Raw genomic sequence first — 15,414 nt, forward strand, 5'->3', positions numbered from 1 at the left:
GAGGATACCCAACAGACAATGCCACGAAGTGTGGTCTAGGATAAGCTTGGTAACTCCCCGGAGGCGAAGCCCCACATCCAGCCTACACGACTGTACTGTAGGGCAGTTCCGAGCCAGATGTAGGAAGCCCGCACCCTCCCGTCCCCCTTGCTGGTAGGATGCAGTGAGGAGTCACAGCATTTAATACACAGTGTTGCTGGGTAGTACAGTGGCCATAAAAGTAGAACTCGAAGCCTTATTTAAAAGTAGGACTCATAGCCCGAAGTAGTAGAGTTTAAAGAAGGCAGCATATGACACGGGGAGGAGCACAGGTTAAAGTACAGCGTGGTTAGTAGTTTGCTGGGGTGAAATTCAGTCTGCCTCCAAATTCACACCAGTGAGTGGTATAAGGAGAATTGGCACAAACTACTGAAAGAGGAGAAGATGGCGATTGGAGGGACAGAGACATGAGCAGGAGGTGGGGTCGGACAACCTCCGCAATTAATAAGGACAGCCCCAAAGTAATGATGGAAATGTGGAATGGGTGTTGTGGAATAGAGCCTCACACTAAGCCTGGAGCCTGAAACAACATGCCTGTACAACCTGAACCTCAGCTCTATAGTAGGTAGCATTGGGTGGGTGCTGACAGTGTGGGGGGGTGGTTTGGGCTCTTCCCTTTAGAAGCATGCAGACCTCTTTCTCTCCTCTGCTCGCCTCAGGTTCCTTCTCCCACTGAAGTTGAACCTGGTGCTTTTACTTCTCAAACTATCTACACTTATCCCTCTCTCGAAGCATCTCTTCAAGAGGCTTAATATCCAACACTGAGGAGTGCAGGGTAGGGAGAGACGGTACTGGAAAAGTCAGGACCTGCATTAGCTCCAGCACTGTGGTTGCTTGACCTGCCTGCCAAGCTAATATTCTTACAATATGCTCTTCTTAAAGAAGCCAACTTCTATATTTTACCAGTCACTGTGCCACTGGAACCAAGGTACACCTGACTGAAAAGACCCAATCAGGGCAAAGCCTGTCATGGGTTCCTTGTGCTCCCTTTCAGAGAGGACCTGGCCTGGCGGTTTCGGCTGGACTGTCATTGGAGCTGAGTCAAGACTGATTTGCATATGGCTGGGTACAAACTGAGGTGGCATGGTGGGCAAAACAATGATTGGTTGGGATGCTACCCTGACCGATTGCTAGAAGTTTGACTTATGGTAAACATTCCTTCCATTAACTTTTGTGTGTTTGATGTACTGCCTTACATTGCAATGGTGTGCCCAGACGGAGGTCCCTTGTTCACTATACCATTGGAACCCAGAATCATCCGACTCAAGAGCCCCAATCAGAACAAAACCAGCCTTGGGTTGCTTGTTTTCTGTTTCAGGGAGGACCTGGCCTGGCAGATCGGGCAGACTGTTCAAATTTGAGCAGGGTAGAAAAAGAATTTCATATGGCTTGGTCCAAACTGAGGTGGCATGGTGAGCAAAAAGAATGAAGGGTTGCAATGCTACCCAGAGCAATTGATAGAGTTTAGACTTATTGCAAGCATTCCGTCCCATCATTTTGTGTGTGTTTGAGGTATTTTAGTGTCAAATCTTTTTACTAAGCATGGGCGGAAAATCCGTTTCGCTCGCGGATTTTGCGGATTTTCGGTAAATTCGCAATCCGCGAGATTCGCGAATCTCCCGCAAAATCCGCAAATCCGCGAGCAGCGGATTTTGCTCGCACTGTTCGCGTGTGTTCGCGGCTTCCCAGTACAACTTCGCGCCCCGCGAATAAGTGCAAAATTGCAGAAATACGATCTTAGCAAACTGAAACTACTTACCAGGTTCAAAAGTTCAGGCTCATCATTAGTAGCCATTTCCTGTAGTTCTTCCTGAGGGGCCCCTCCAGAGTTCAGTTGCCAGTTGCAACTATTATGTGACCCTGCTCTGAACCTCAGAATAGTTACACATATGCCACAAAGGTCCTGAATTACAGCTAAGGGAGACAAGCAGGAGCCAGGCTGGAAGTTCAAATCCATTAATCAGCCCCTAATTCATTATTGTCAGTTGGGGCAGGGCAGGTGTTGTAACTAATTTTGCAACAATGAAAGCACTTAGCAAGTGCAAAAGATCACTAATCAGGAAGCACTAAGGGAGCAGGTGCCAGCTAAAAAAATATTCTGTGACACATTAATCAGCCCCAAATTAATTCAGGTCACTTGAGGCAGGGAAGGTGTGCTTGCGTTGCCACAATAATGTACACTGACTGGACAACCAGAGGGTGCTGTGATGAAACAGAGGGTGGCATGGGTGGGCCAGAGGGTGGCATGAGTAGTCAGAGAGTGGCAGTGGTGATAGAGAGTGGCAGTGATGAAGAAGAGTGTCCCAAACAGGCTGGACACGTAGAAACAACAAGTTCGCGAAACTTGCGACCCGACAGGTAAGTTCGCAATTTGCGACATTGTACAACACCCTCGCGAACTGGCAGAAACCCGCGCAAACACAAAAAAAAATCCGCAAATTCGCGAGAATTCGCGGATTTTGCGGATTGCGAGTTCGCAAATCCGCAAAATTCGCGAACGCGAGATTCGCAAAATTCGCCCATGCTTACTTTTTACTGAGTTTTGTAGCAACAAGAACAGTAACGCAGTATACAGCATGATTAATGTTGCTACATTCAGGCGCATCAACATGTTTTGGTTTTATGCGGTATAGAGACAAAATATCGACTCCAAAATATCGACTGGACATAATATCGAGTTTAAAATATAGACTGGACAAAATATCGACTGGACATAATATCGACTACAAAAATATCGTTTTTCAGGTAAGTGAAGTAATATCGACTGTATAAAATATAGATAGCAAAAATATCGATTTTTTAATAATATATAATATTTTATAGTGTATTTTTATGTAATAATATGTGTGAATAGTGTGTATTAATGTTATAAAATATTTTATTACATGAATTTTGTTTTGATAATAATTGCGTAATGTAATTCTGTAGCGGGTTGTGGGTTTATAGGGGAATAGGGTGGGAAGTAATTTAATAATAATTAATTAATTAATATATGTTTGTTAATATTTTTAATTATTAATTAATTGATAATTAATTAATATTAATTAGTTAATTAATTAATATAATTTTGAATATATTTTGTATTAGTAAATAATTGTTAATTAATTAATTGTAATTAGTTAATTACATTAATTAGAGTACATTTTTTATATATATAATTTTGTGTTATTTTTAAGTAATTAATTTTGATAACATAATATTAATTATTAAAATAATTACACCTAATGTTGTAATATATTTACTTTATTGTTATTGTTAATTAATAATTAATTGGTAATTAAATAATATTGATACATTTTGGGTAAAGGAGCATTTTTAGGGTTCAGGGTCAGTTTTCAGTTCATGGGTAAAGGGGTATTTTTAGGGTTCAGGGTCAGTTTTCAGTTCATGGGTAAAGGGGTATTTTTAGGGTTCAGGGTCAGTTTTCAGTTCATGGGTAAAGGGGTATTTTTAGGGTTCAGGGTCAGTTTTCAGGTCATGGGTAAAGGGGTATTTTTAGGGTTCAGGGTCAGTTTTCAGGTCATGGGTAAAGGGGTATTTTTAGGGTTCAGGGTCAGTTTTCAGGTCATGGGTAAAGGGGTATTTTTAGGGTTCAGGGTCAGTTTTCAGGTCATGGGTAAAGGGGTATTTTTAGGGTTCAGGGTCAGTTTTCAGGTCATGGGTAAAGGGGTATTTTTAGGGTTCAGGGTCAGTTTTCAGTTCATGGGTAAAGGGGTATTTTTAGGGTTTAGGGTCAGTTTTCAGGTCATGGATAAAGGGGTATTTTTAGGGTTCAGGGTCAGTTTTCAGGTCATGGGTAAAGGGGTATTTTTAGGGTTCAGGGTCAGTTTTGGGTTTTTGGGTAAAGGGGTATTTTTAGGGTTCAGGGTCAGTTTTGGGTTTTTGGGTAAAGGGGTATTTTTAGGGTTCAGGGTCAACAAATCAGATTTTAAAAAATTATTTTTATTATTTTCATTTATTATTTTATTATTATAATTTAATTTAAGTCGTTTTAAGTATATTTTAGTAATGAAAATTTAATATTAATTTAATTTAACACTGTTTTTAATAAAGTCGATATTTTTTACATCTATATTTTTGTTAACGATATTTTGTACTCGATATTTTTGTACTTACCTGTTTGTAGATACAAACTCGATATTTTGACTGTCGATATTTTGTCCACGATATTTTGGCAAGTCGATATTTTGTCAGTCGATATTATTTCAGTGATCCGTTTTATGCTGCTCAAGTCAATGTCCCATAGTATTAGTTACTTAAAATGCCCCCCCAGCTTAAAATTTGCAAACCAGGCCCTCTTTCCCCAAAACGCAACCAATACGAAGAAGAGATGGAGGAGGAATCTACCTAAATCATAAAATCATGGGTGCCTTTGTACTTGTGGTGGAAAGGGGTGACCAAATGTGGTGAGGTATGAAATCATGGAGCACGAGCCGGTGGCGCATTGGATCTCATGGTATGGGGGTTTTCGTGAACCAGCGATTGTTTTAGAAGGCAACTAGTCATCTGGGGTGGGGGGAGTTTATGTAAATTCCAGTCAAAGTGTCTTCCACTTGCTTAGAAATTTCTTTTCAGAGTGGATTATATTGTGCTTTATGTATTCTACGGCGACCATACTCTAAGGCTTGGGGGGTCTTGAGATGTCTTCAAATTTTCACAAGAGTTCCAAATTATGTATGTCCATAAAAGCACTGGCCCTCCTTCCCCCATATTTATGACGTCAAGCTCAAAAGAGCAGCCTTTGCACTGGACTACTGTAAAGCAGCTGATCCAAACCCTCCAATGAGAATGGACAAATCGCTGGACTGGACTCGCTTGGAAGAAGATGAGAAGTTCAAGTAATAACTGTGCATACAAGCAAATTCTAGCACCGCTAAAAAAAAAATTCACCAGCTCTGCACAATGAAAGAGTTCAGTTAAGGAATGTTATTTCTTTTTGGCTACAAGAGACACTGACTGTCGAAAAACGCAATCTTGATTCAAACACTTCAAGCGTGGGAAAAATGTGTGCCAGGAGCACTGAAAAGGGTTCAACATCAATAAGAGAACATTTGCAAGACAGTCACAGCAGTGAAACAAATTGACATTTAAGCCTACCATGAGAGGTTCAAGAATGTATGTGTAATGCTATAATCCAGTATTTACATGTGAATACCTGCTGCATACAAAGTGATGTTGTTTCTTTCAGAAGTGTGCTCCCTCAGAATGGGGAAACTCAGAAAGGTGCTAAAAACTAGCATATCATGGATAGGTAAAATACAAATGGTGGATTCGTGTCTGGTGAAATGCCTAGGTGTTTACCCGTATTCCTTATGTTGTACTTCCAACCGGGTCCAGGCATAACCACAGAGATGCAGAGAAAGGACAAAAAAAGGTGAGTGAGAGAGAAAGAGAGAGAACGTTGATAACGTCATTCTAGGCCGTACCTGACCAATGACCAAGACTTCGCCTTCACCCCATCCCCAGACTCCTGTTCTCACGATTCAAGAATTCTGGAAAGTTAAGACCATACCTTGTGGGAGTTGTCGGCCAGTTGCGTCTGTGGAGTCCTGAACCGTGTCAGCCTTCTGAAATACAGGTCTGTCTAGAAAGGTTCAGAGTGCATGCTAATTTTCAATTTGCTGTACTTCCTGATCCATATTGGTCCATGGCTCCAACGGTTTGAGTTTAGGCCAACTGGCCTCAGCTATCAGGACACACTCCAAGGCCATAAAGTTGCTATAAAGTCAAATGGGGTTCAGAGACCTTGTTCAGGCAACAGATCATAACCCAAAATGCTTGCTACCAGCCTTTTAAGAGGCTCTCTACTAGGGAAGTCGAAGAAATGTGCAAGCTCACACGCAGGCATGTGATGAATCGGCTTATGATGCAGATTTTGAAGAGATGCTTCCTGTTTCATGTATGTATGCATAGCTGCGGTCTTTATATAGCATGAACCTAGCAAAAAGGCAGCGGAGTGCTGTACAGGATCAAATCCAGAGACACAATCAGTGAGTGATTGTAAGGGACGCTGGGTTCTGAGAGTGGAGGTGGACTGTTATTCAATTGTGATGTAGTTTTCTTTACAATGGTTCGTCTTGATCACTTTCCTAAATTGCAGCAGGGTTAGGGCAGACCTGATGAAACAGGGATTTTGTTCCAGATCATGGATGCATACATGAATATAACCGATTGCATTCTTGTTGTGATTTTCTTTTGCACTTTGTCGCCCCCGCTCTCTAAATATGTCCTGGTTCAGGGTGTGCCGAGAGCCACTGAATGTCGTGAGCTTGTCAGCCAGATAGGCGAGGTGCAGGTCGTGATGGCTGTGTAAGGCCTCCCACGTCATCTGGGCTGCAGGTTCCTAGGTAGGGTCTCAACACAAGCCATTTTCCACACAGCTTATAAGATTTGATCAAAACACAAGAGAGAATATGGAATAAGTAACATTTGCAACAGGTTATCTTTGTTATACAAATTCCTTACTATACTATGGGACATTGACTTGATCATGGTGGAATATGTGTACTCACGTGTAAATATGTATTTAGATATCATTTTATGTTTGATATATAAAGGTTTCAGGAGATTGAATATACAATCTTGTCATTATGGCCTAAACGGTTTGATGTATAGATTGTACATAGTCTTCTTTTTTTATACATATAATCTGGTTTTAATAGTCTTTAACCCCTTCGCTGCGGCGGCTATTCTGCCGCAGCGCTAAGGGGGCGGGGAGGCCGCATGCTGGTGACGGAGTCGCTCCGTCACCAGCCTCAGTTGAGCTTTGCTGATGATGAAGCGGTTCCGTCATGGCCCGCCCCGCTCAATAGAACGTTCAGCGCAGGCGCGAAATTTGCGCCGCGCATGAGCGACGAGCGGGCCATGGCGGAACCGCTCCGTCATCAGCACAGCGCACCCGCAGCTGATGACGGAGCGGTTCCGTCATCAGCGTGCAAGGGGTTAATAGTTTTTATTGTCTATGTTTTGTAGCCCTGAAGAAGTCCTCAAGCAGGACGAAACGCATTGGCTACTGTGGTCATTGTGAGGAAAAGAAATCAAAATAAAGGAATTTGTATAACAAAGATAACCTGTTGGAAATGTTTACTTATTCCATATTCTCTCTTGTGTGCTGATCAAATCTTATATGTTTATGTTTGCTGTGAAAGTTTATTTCACTGCTTAAGGAAACTAAGAGGTCTTGTTTCTTCTGATCGTTGCACCAAGGCACAACTTTTCCCAAGTTATAAATAGGTGCGGTGCTGTATCTTTGACCTCGATAATAAATCATTTTCCACACAGCTCTTTGTCAGCTGGGTTTTGTGCCCATTCAACGGCTAACTCCTTAAGCCTCCAGCAGGCAAATTCATTGGTACATTGAATTAAGGAAAAGAACAGCCAGTTATTCTATTTGATTTACAGGCACTGTGGCGTCACTGCAACTTAAAGAGGACGGCAGGCAGGTCGCGTATGTGGCTCTTCCCTTTAGTGTAGTACCAGTACAATACGACCAAGCCGTGCACACACTGAAATGTTAAAAGTAGAAGTTATGTTCATTAAAAAGCTCCAAAGTGACATTTAAAGGAGGAAGGGTACATGGGTTTCAGTAGTCTATTCAAACGAGAGCATCCTTTAATGCTTCCAGTTAGTAGGACTAAAATCCTGCCATGGACAACAGCAAAAATACTTTTCAAAGCATGGGGTTACAATAAAAACAGAGTAGCTGCGGAGATTCTACACTAAAACGCTGCGTCAGGGTGACCGCCCAGTAACCTTAGCAGGGAAGGCCAAGATGGCTGCTGCATGAAAATTTAATAGGGCTGCATCAATGAATGGGACTTACACATAGATGAATGACCTGCCTGTCACTCCTCCTTTCCCGCTCGCAGACCTGTCTGCACCCTTCTGTTCCACGGAACAGAGGGACTGCGCTCTCACGCTGGCTTTCCCTAGCCTCGCGTGTCCCTCTCTCCAGATTGCGCACAGGGTGCCCTCACACAGTCACCACTGGCCTCCCTTCCTTAACAGGTCGAGGCACTCTCTCCTCCAGAGTGAGCACAGGGCGCTTTCACGCAGTGGCGCTGGCCTTCCCCTAACAACAGACTGGCACAGAGTGGTCTGGCGGTACCGTTGAGCCTCACGCGCGCCCGGCTGCGCTTTTACGCAATGACCGCTGGCCTCAGAGTCCCACTCAGACCTGACTGCTCACAGACTGCACTCACCCAGCGAACGCTGCCCTCCCTCCCCCAACGTGGCCCTCTCTCCGGGCTGCACAAAAGAGTAGTGACCGCTACTAGCCTCCCTCCCCTCGCGAATCCGCCTCTCCAGACTGTGCACAGTGGTCTCGCGCAGGGACCGCTGACCTCCCTCCCCTCTCGTGTCCCTCTCTTCAGAATGTACACAGAGTGGTCTCGCGCAGTGACCGCCTGTCAATCCCCACTCGCACGCCCCTCTCTCTAGACTGCGCACAGAGTGGTCTCAATGGTAACCAGTGGCTTCCCCTCAGGTGCACAGCCGGCCCATCCTCTTCACCCCAGGTGCCGCACTGGCAGGCTGGCAGACTCTCCCCTGGTCCCTCCTCCGCCCGGTACCAGCCTGCTACAGCTCAATGGCAGGCCTGGCCGGGTGCCCAGTGGGCGGAGCGCTCGGGCCTGTGCCCGGTGAGCAGGTAATGGCCCTAGGCTGGGAGTGGCTCTGCTGGTACACCTTGTTTGGATTCCGCTGAACTCTCCGTGCAGGCTGACGCACACCCGATGCCGGCAGCACCGCGCCTGTACCCTGACCTCTAGGGTATGCAGTAGTCGACCCAGCTGCACCCGTGCACTCTGTGCCCGCGCGCCCTTCTGCCCTCCACCCGTGGCAGCGCCCCAGCCCTCCATGACCGCCAGCGCCGTGGGAACTTCTTGAACAGTGTGCCGGCTGCACTTGGTGAGTTTCTTCGTACACTCTGTCCAGCACGTGCTCCCAAATGAGAAATACCGCTCTTACTGGGCTGATAATAAGAGTTCGAAGCAAGCAGGAACTATTAGAAAGTGTGCCACGACTTCGATGCTAATTATAGTATTAAATAGTTGCATTATATTTTTTAACTGGGCTGTCGTCTTCTGAATTGCAATGAAACTTGTATACCTGTATAACTCACGTTTTTTTTCCTCACCTGTGCATCGTTTGCTGAGTAGTGGGAGCCTTTGGACTGTGAGCACGCAGGAGCTGCTCTTCCCGCATTTTCCTCTACCAACTACTCGCGGTACCCGCTCCGCGGGTCCCGCTTCGCCGTTGGAGTCTTACTAGCGCTGCTGGAAGTGCGCTGTGACTGTGTGGAGTCCCCCCAGCTGAGCCTCTGAGGTGTGGTGTGTGCAGGGCTGCGAGCGTGGTCAGGCGTGGACTTCAAGTCCCAGGAGCGCCTGACACTCGGCATCACCAGCAGCTGACCCGCTCTCCCTGCTGGCTCCTCCCCCGCCTCAGCGCGGCTAAATTCGAGTCTGTCAGTTTCCCTGGCTGTTTCCTCACCTGTGCATCGTTTGCTGAGTAGTGGGAGCCTTTGGACTGTGAGCACGCAGGAGCTGCTCTTCCCGCATTTTCCTCTACCAACTACTCGCGGTACCCGCTCCGCGGGTCCCGCTTCGCCGTTGGAGTCTTACTAGCGCTGCTGGAAGTGCGCTGTGACTGTGTGGAGTCCCCCCAGCTGAGCCTCTGAGGTGTGGTGTGTGCAGGGCTGCGAGCGTGGTCAGGCGTGGACTTCAAGTCCCAGGAGCGCCTGACACTCGGCATCACCAGCAGCTGACCCGCTCTCCCTGCTGGCTCCTCCCCCGCCTCAGCGCGGCTAAATTCGAGTCTGTCAGTTTCCCTGGCTGTTTCCTCACCTGTGCATCGTTTGCTGAGTAGTGGGAGCCTTTGGACTGTGAGCACGCAGGAGCTGCTCTTCCCGCATTTTCCTCTACCAACTACTTGCGGGTCCCGCTTCGCCGTTGGAGTCTTACTAGCGCTGCTGGAAGTGCGCTGTGACTGTGTGGAGTCCCCCCAGCTGAGCCTCTGAGGTGTGGTGTGTGCAGGGCTGCGAGCGTGGTCAGGCGTGGACTTCAAGTCCCAGGAGCGCCTGACACTCGGCATCACCAGCAGCTGACCCGCTCTCCCTGCTGGCTCCTCCCCCGCCTCAGCGCGGCTAAATTCGAGTCTGTCAGTTTCCCTGGCTGTTTCCTCACCTGTGCATCGTTTGCTGAGTAGTGGGAGCCTTTGGACTGTGAGCACGCAGGAGCTGCTCTTCCCGCATTTTCCTCTACCAACTACTCGCGGTACCCGCTCCGCGGGTCCCGCTTCGCCGTTGGAGTCTTACTAGCGCTGCTGGAAGTGCGCTGTGACTGTGTGGAGTCCCCCCAGCTGAGCCTCTGAGGTGTGGTGTGTGCAGGGCTGCGAGCGTGGTCAGGCGTGGACTTCAAGTCCCAGGAGCGCCTGACACTCGGCATCACCAGCAGCTGACCCGCTCTCCCTGCTGGCTCCTCCCCCGCCTCAGCGCGGCTAAATTCGAGTCTGTCAGTTTCCCTGGCTGTTTCCTCACCTGTGCATCGTTTGCTGAGTAGTGGGAGCCTTTGGACTGTGAGCACGCAGGAGCTGCTCTTCCCGCATTTTCCTCTACCAACTACTCGCGGTACCCGCTCCGCGGGTCCCGCTTCGCCGTTGGAGTCTTACTAGCGCTGCTGGAAGTGCGCTGTGACTGTGTGGAGTCCCCCCAGCTGAGCCTCTGAGGTGTGGTGTGTGCAGGGCTGCGAGCGTGGTCAGGCGTGGACTTCAAGTCCCAGGAGCGCCTGACACTCGGCATCACCAGCAGCTGACCCGCTCTCCCTGCTGGCTCCTCCCCCGCCTCAGCGCGGCTAAATTCGAGTCTGTCAGTTTCCCTGGCTGTTTCCTCACCTGTGCATCGTTTGCTGAGTAGTGGGAGCCTTTGGACTGTGAGCACGCAGGAGCTGCTCTTCCCGCATTTTCCTCTACCAACTACTCGCGGTACCCGCTCCGCGGGTCCCGCTTCGCCGTTGGAGTCTTACTAGCGCTGCTGGAAGTGCGCTGTGACTGTGTGGAGTCCCCCCAGCTGAGCCTCTGAGGTGTGGTGTGTGCAGGGCTGCGAGCGTGGTCAGGCGTGGACTTCAAGTCCCAGGAGCGCCTGACACTCGGCATCACCAGCAGCTGACCCGCTCTCCCTGCTGGCTCCTCCCCCGCCTCAGCGCGGCTATAACTCTCCCTAGTAATACCGCAACGCGGGAGCGTGCCGGGAGAAGCCCGGGACAAGGGCGGGACCGTCTGAGGCCGTCAGAGGCTGAAGAAGGCTGGGCTGGGCCCCCTCCCTTGGTTCTCCAGCATTATTATAAGCCCTTTGTATCATTCATAGGCTTGCATTGCATTTTAATTGTTTTGTGCTTCTCCTCGGCTTGATACTTTTTAATTGTTATTATTCTAACTTTTCCTCATTTTTGATATAGCCTCATGACGGCCAAAAAATTACGCTCTGGACGAGTGATTGTGGGGAGATCTGGGTCTAAAACTAAATCAAACCCCCTACGAAACAAAATAGCATCTACTATGCAGTTGAAGGGTCAATGCCAGCTTTTTAATTTATGGGATAAAGGGAAAGACAAACCCACTGAGCTACAGTCTATGAATGAAATCCCAGGTTCAAATGACGTGGTGTCTGTTAACGGGGTTATTGATGTTTCTTCTAGTGCAAGCTTGGCGGTTAGTCATTCTCTGCCAATCCTAATTAGTCAGGAAGAAATAAGGGGCTCACCTTCGCCATTAACCAATGCTCATCTGAATCAGATTACTCACCTTAATTCTTCAGGCAATATGCCTTTAAAACCGGATGAAATTGCTCCTTCCCAAGTTACATCAAGGGACGTCCCCAAACCTTCTATGATTACAGATTTTTTACCAGCTACGTTAGTTTCATCCCCCACTTTGGGGAATGAATTCACTTTGCCTGATATTGATTTAACAGCTCATAGGGCACGGATGGAATCGTTGCAGGGGATCCCCAAAGGTGTGCCTTTGGAGGAAGTAATAACGATTTCTAGTACTGGTCCCCTAAGTAGCACACCCTCTAATAAATTAGATTTCTCCCTTCCACAATTAAATCTTTCATCCTGTTCAGGTCCAGTGTTGAATAACTTAGCTGAGGGCTCTTCAAATATCAATGGGAGGCTAATTTCTAACTCTTTGTCCTCTTTGGAATTAATTTTGTCTTCTATTCTAAGATTACTTGAAAAGTTTGTGGGAGGTTCAGAATGTATTTTTGATACTGTAACGCAGATTTTGCAAGTTCTTTTGTTAAGCAAAAACGAGTCAGTGTCAGATCCTCCTATTCCAGTGGCTTCTCTGTTGATGCCCCAGAAAATAAGCGCGCCTTCCTCTTCTGCAGTTTTGGATTTAGCACTTTCTTCTCCCTTTATAGAAGGTCAGAAGGAAAGTCAACCCATAGTATTCTCAGCTATTCCTAAACCCTCTAAAGCGGTTTCGGCTGGCGCTAATTGTGTAGCCTCACTTAGTGATAAGATAGAGACAATAGCAAATTCACCTCCCATCTCTAAACCCGAATTGCCTTCCCTCTTCCCGATATTTTCCTTGCCATCAAATAAGGAAGAGGAGATCCCTAAAGTAAAATCGGGATCGATGGGAAATTTGAGTCCCCAGAAATATAAAAAGAGTAGAATGAAGAAGAGGAAACCTATCCGTAGGTTTGCCAAAAAAAGACAGAGGAAACTTCTTTTTGATAAAAATGTGGATTTAAACGTAGTTGATTCTCCACAGGGGGAGCAGTCTCTCACCCCTAAAGTAGAAATTAGGGTTATATCGCCCAAAGAAGTCGCCCCTCCCTCTGGTCTAGGTCCTATAAATTTAACTAACCCTTTTCTTCCTAAAGTTTCCCTCCCTTCCACTAATCCTTTCTCTTATTGTAAGGTTAATACAGGTTCTTGCCAAGTTGTCTCTAAGGTTACATCTCCATTTGCAATTCCACCCACGTCTCTTTTAAATCCTACAGCAACACCCTTTCAGGCGCCAGCTTTAACGTCAGTTGTCCTCCCAAAAGAAAAAACATATGTGGATACGTTATACCTTGATTTTTCTCCCCTTTTTGAACCAGATTTAATTCTGAATAGATCTGCCCTATTGATCTGTTTTAAAGAGATCGAAAGTTTGAAATTAATTCAAACCTCCGATTTAGATCTTGTAGTTCTCCTCAATTCTTATGTGGGGAAACCTTTAAGATCAACAAGGGTGAAATTTTACTCTAAAGTTGTGTTGAATCTTGTTCTACAATGGGCCGAGGATCTACATATTAGAGGAATAGATGTGACGCCACACTTTGGGGAAAAATGTATGTTAAATACTACTGTTAATGCTTTATTATCACTTTCCTCCAGTTCGGGTGGGCGATTGTCTGATTGGTCTAATCTTAGATCAGAGAACCTAAAAGTTTGTGTGGCTAGGAATGAAAGGCTAGTTTCCTACAAAAACCCCCCTCTTAAGCAGACAGTGAAGGATGATCAGTCTAAATGGAGTTGGTTACCTGGAGTCCTTGCGAGTAAATCTGCTCCCCGTTCCATGCAGGATTCTAATTTTTAACAGGGAGCTGAAATTTATTTCATGGAACACTGCCGGTTTCAAAGATCATAAAGAGAAATTGGGTTTCCTTCACTCTCAAAAGGCTGATATAATCTGTTTGCAAGAAACCTGGGTGGATGGAAGTCTGGTTTTGGATAAAGATTATTTTGTTCTGGATTTCAACGCAACTAGCACTAGAAGAGGCCACGCTAAGGGAGGTTTAGCATGCTTATTATCTAATAGATTGCAATGGAACTACTCACATTATTTGGACCCAGGAAAACTGTTTCAAGCAATAACGTTAAAAGATGTATTTGAAGATTGCCCTAATAGATTGCTGATTGTGGTCAACATTTATATTCCCCCCAATTGTTGTTTTAATGCCGGTTTAAAAACTTTGTTTACTTTTTTAACTAAAGTTTTGGAGATCTCACCAACTCCGCATGTGTTAATGTTTGGGGACTTAAATTGTAATATATCTAACTGTGGGTTGGAGTTGTTTAGAAATACTCCATTGGAAGAATCTCTGAATATACCTTCTGCCCAGTTTCCCCCCAAAATTAAAACTAACAAAAGAGGTAAACTTATTCTAGATGGTTTACTTAAAACGGATTGTTTGATTGTAAATGGGAGGCTTCCATCTGATATCCCGGCAGCCTTTACTCGTAAATCTAATAAGGGTAAATCTATTATTGATTTCATCATGATAGATTATGCCGGTTTTCACTTATTGAAGGATATGAAGGTCATTGAATCGAATCTTAGTGACCATAATGTATTGACGCTTTCTGTTTCCATTAGTTTACAGAAAGTGGTTCCTTGGAGTCTGGATATAGAGTCTGTGAATTTTGATTCCAGCTCAGGGAAATGTTTTTGGAACCCTTGTATTGTTGAAAACCTATCGCCTCTTTTGTATTTTACTGTTGAGAATCTTCCCCTCTGGGAAGGGAGTGAGCTGTTATGTTTTACTAATTTTTTAGAGTCTGTAACTGCTCATGCAAAAAAGAAATCAGGTGTGAAACAGTCCTTTGTAGCCCCTCTCCCTCTACGGGCTATAAATAGAGAAATAAATAAAGTTGTAAGGGGACAATTTTTATGTTTTACCCAAGAAGCGAAATCTAGGTTGGCTATATTAAAGAGAAGGAGAGTTAGGCTTAAGGCCCGTTTAAAACGTTCTAAGGAAGATGCCCTTTGGATTCAATTGAGAGAAGCTTCGTATAATCGCCAAACTAAGACCTTTTGGGCCTTAATTGGCAAAGGCTGTGGTACTAGAGCCAGTCCTATGCCCATTGCCATTACGGAACAGGTGTGGGTTCACTATATTGAGAAGTTGTACAGTAATAATATCTCTTATGGGTTTAATGTTGAATTTGATAATGTCTTAGTTCCACTGGAATATCCAACAGTAAAGGAAATTGAATGTGCCATTAAGAACATGCGTTCCTCTGGTGCGATGGGTCCTGATAAAATCCCAATTTCAGTATTAAAAAACCAGAGTGAACTTTGGAGTAAAATACTATTTCCAGTGTTTAAATTTTGCTTTGCTAGCGGAACAGTCCCCCCCTCCTGGAAAGGAAGCATTATTGTCCCTTTATACAAAAAAGGGGCAAGAAATCTACCACAAAATTATCGTCAAATTGCCTTGCTTGACGCCATTGGCAAGGTGTTTGCAAAATGTGTACTTTCTTTAATTAACGATTGGGTATCTGAACATAAAATCCTTCCTTTGGAGCAAACTGGTTTTAGATCAAACCATGGAACTTTAGATAACCTGACTGCACTACAAATTATCACTGAAAAATATGT

The 15,414-nt window shown here is 45.5% G+C and overlaps 1 protein-coding gene across 4 annotated transcripts in view; it reads left to right on the plus strand.

Moving 5' to 3' along the window:
- Window positions 1-8,656: 8,656 nt before the first annotated feature.
- Window positions 8,657-15,414, plus strand: part of CRACDL (CRACD like) — a 612,462-nt gene continuing 605,704 nt past the window's right edge. Inside the window, exon 1 of one of the 4 annotated variants that reach the window (XM_086934213.1) lies at window positions 8,657-8,946. The gene's annotated coding sequence lies outside the window, so the exon portion shown is untranslated. The remainder of the gene's footprint in view (window positions 8,947-15,414) is intronic. The other 3 variants (XM_086934214.1, XM_086934210.1, XM_086934211.1) reach the window with 3 other exon arrangements.

Source organism: Lissotriton vulgaris, chromosome 8 (assembly GCF_964263255.1).
Source record: "Lissotriton vulgaris chromosome 8, aLisVul1.2, whole genome shotgun sequence".
Taxonomy (NCBI): domain Eukaryota; kingdom Metazoa; phylum Chordata; class Amphibia; order Caudata; family Salamandridae; genus Lissotriton; species Lissotriton vulgaris.